This window comes from Balaenoptera musculus, chromosome 5 (genome assembly GCF_009873245.2).
Source record: "Balaenoptera musculus isolate JJ_BM4_2016_0621 chromosome 5, mBalMus1.pri.v3, whole genome shotgun sequence".
NCBI classification, from domain to species: Eukaryota; Metazoa; Chordata; class Mammalia; order Artiodactyla; family Balaenopteridae; genus Balaenoptera; species Balaenoptera musculus.
In genome coordinates, this window is record NC_045789.1 from 1,026,916 (window position 1) to 1,029,836 (window position 2,921).

The 2,921-nt window shown below is 40.9% G+C and overlaps 1 non-coding gene across 1 annotated transcript; it reads left to right on the forward strand.

Moving 5' to 3' along the window:
- Positions 1-2,300: 2,300 nt before the first annotated feature.
- LOC118896232 lies at positions 2,301-2,407 on the forward strand. Its single transcript, XR_005020138.1, has one exon. It is a non-coding gene; the product is annotated as a U6 spliceosomal RNA (small nuclear RNA).
- The last annotated feature ends 514 nt before the right edge of the window (positions 2,408-2,921 follow it).

Sequence of the window (2,921 nt, forward strand, 5' to 3'; positions counted from 1 at the left end):
TCAGAGTAGTGTTAAAACATCCCCAATCCTCTGGACAGTCACCTTCTCTGCCAACTTTTCTGTAACCACCCCTCACCCTCCACCTCTCTCTTTCATCCTTTCTTTCTCCCTCTCTGTTTTTCATTGTGCACACACACACACACAAACACACACACACACACACACACACACACGGAGGCTTGCATATGCAAAAATGGGTTTCCATTGTATTTAATGGAAAAGCTTCTCACACCACATAGGGCTTCAGACACAATCCCTTGAGCAGCTTTGCATTAGACCTGGATCTTGGTGTCACATAGGTTCAACACTGCAAAACTTCCCCAGGCTGTGTGGTTCTTTAGTAATCCATTCTCTGCATAGTTGTCAAAGAGCCCAGGTGAAAGAATGCCATGGCAGCGTTCAGCTCTGGATTGTCCATAAAAATATTTGACCATGTGCAGAGTGCAGACGAAAGCAAGAAACCCTGGCAGCTCTTGTAAAGCAAGTTGAAGTGAGGCAGATCGTGACTTTTGAAGAGTCACTGGGACACAGCCTCGAAAAATGAGGCTTACAAGTGGGTGGTTGGAAACCACAGCAGTTGCAGGACCTCTTCATTTAGCTTTAAGGGAACTTCATCTTTTTGAGCAAAGGCTTCGGGCTGTCTGGAATTCCTGAAAAGGAAAGTGTGCGTGTGCTCTTCAGATGGTGGAGGGGATGCTAAGTAAAGAGCGTTTTATTTGTTCTCACATTTTATCATGAGGTGACGGTGTCATGTTTTTAAGTATATTTATGGATCTTAATTTTCAGTCATATTTCCTCCAAAACTAAAGGGCAAGAACAAATAGTCTAAGGCAAATATGCGTGTAGATATGTAGAGAATGCATGTGCGCACGATAATATCTAATTCAGTGAAAAATATCGAGGAACTGGTTAGTCTATTTAAGTGAATATTTTAGATAATAAAATTGAGCCTCTTCACGTATGAAGAATTTTTGAAATGTTTTCCTTTTTATAAGCAAAGTGTTATGTACATCACCACATTCAAAAGAAATTTTAATATAATTTAACCTTTTCTTAATGACAGATTGGTCTTAAAATCCATTTAGATGCCTACAACTATTTTTCCATGTACTTTATGTTCTCCACTGCATTCATAATTAATTAGCTTGCTGTAAAATCAACATCGTCACTATGATCACTCTGCCTACTTCTGCCCAAGGTCACTGCCTCCTTCCTTTCAGCCCTCCTAGTAGTGTGTGCGATGATAAACAAGGTCATCTAGCTATTTCAAAGTGTCACTTAAGGAGACTTTCAAATCAAAAAACAAACAAAAATCAAAAAACGGGCTAGTCATCCCAAAAGCAGCTTCTCCCAACTTCCCAGAACATTGCCTATGAAAACTCCAAAACGTATGAAACCCAGAATGAAAGAGATTCCAGGTACCCCGAGGCAGACTGGACGGAACTGAACACACACCTACCTAAAGGAAGGAGGGAAGACCCTTTAGCTACGTTCACAGCCCTGCTCACTGGATCAGTTACACAAGATACATACCAACAAGAAAACAAAGCAGTTGCCCTCCTATTGAATGGATGTCACAGTTTGCTTAGTTCAGAGTTCCCTTCGTGCTCAAATTAAACTTAATCCTACCCTCCACCCCAATACCCCAACACACACATACGCACACACACTCATTAATAACTTCTTCATTCTTTTAGAAATTAAAGCTTAAAGGAAACATCTAGGCAAGGAGAGAGTAAAATGCTTTGGAGGAAAAGGGATTGGGTGTTTGATGTCACTCTGGAAAACATAACCCCTCAGTTAAGGATTGTAAACAGCAGGAAAAGGCTTAATAAATCCAAAAGTCTGGCGATTATAATTTTTATATATTCCATTGCTTTGCAACCTAATGGCTCTATGAAAGATAGATTTTAGTGCCCTGAGACCTGGGCTAGGAGCTGTGCACAATGACACAGGACAGCACTGGAAAAAATGCATGTGACATCAGTGAAACAAGGGCACAGGCAGTCGACAAAGCTTGTCCGTGGAAAACACGAGTTCTAGAGAGATCTCTGCTCAGTCAAGTAAGAGTGAGAAAACACTTGCAAAACACTGCAGGGCAAGAAAAAGAGAACCACTTTCTGAAGGCTAAGCAGCTGAGAAACCAGGAAAATTTCTAGGAAAATATGGCATTCTCAGAAAAACACAAAAAAGATGAACTTAAGGCCCACGTGAAACAGGTGTAAAAAAATTTTTAAATCCTTTTGTTTTAAAAAGATCTTATATTTTGAAAGATCCTCGACCTATTAAAAGTGACATGGGTGCTCGCTTTGGCAGCACATATACTAAAATTGGAACGATACAGAGAAGATTAGCATGGCCCCTGCGCAAGGATGACATGCAAATTCGTGAAGCATTCCATATTTTTGAGAATCTGCCTGCTAATGCAGGGGACACGGGTTCGAGCCCTGGTCTGGGAAGATCCCACATGCCGCGGAGCGGCTAGGCCCGTGAGCCACAACTACTGAGCCTGCGCGTCTGGAGCCTGTGCTCCGCAACAAGAGAGGCCACGATAGTGAGAGGCCCGCGCACCGCGATGAAGAGTGGCCCCCGCTTGCCACAACTAGAGAAAGCCCTCACACAGAAACAAAGACCCAACACAGCCAAAAATAAATAAATAAATAAATAAAAATTTAAAAAAAAGAAAGAAATCGTTTATCAGTGAAAGCTCCTAAGATATATTTTAAAAGTGACATGGGTTAGATGAGAAAAGATCACAGTAGCATTAAAAAAGTGCATATTGAAGGTAATAAATGGTAACATTGACAAAGAATAAAAATAAAATCCTAATGTGAAGAGCAAGCTAGATACATCTCTGAATAACACAGAGGAAAAATGGCCCAAGGAAAGGAAAGCAGTAAGTAAAAATTCATAACTGAAAG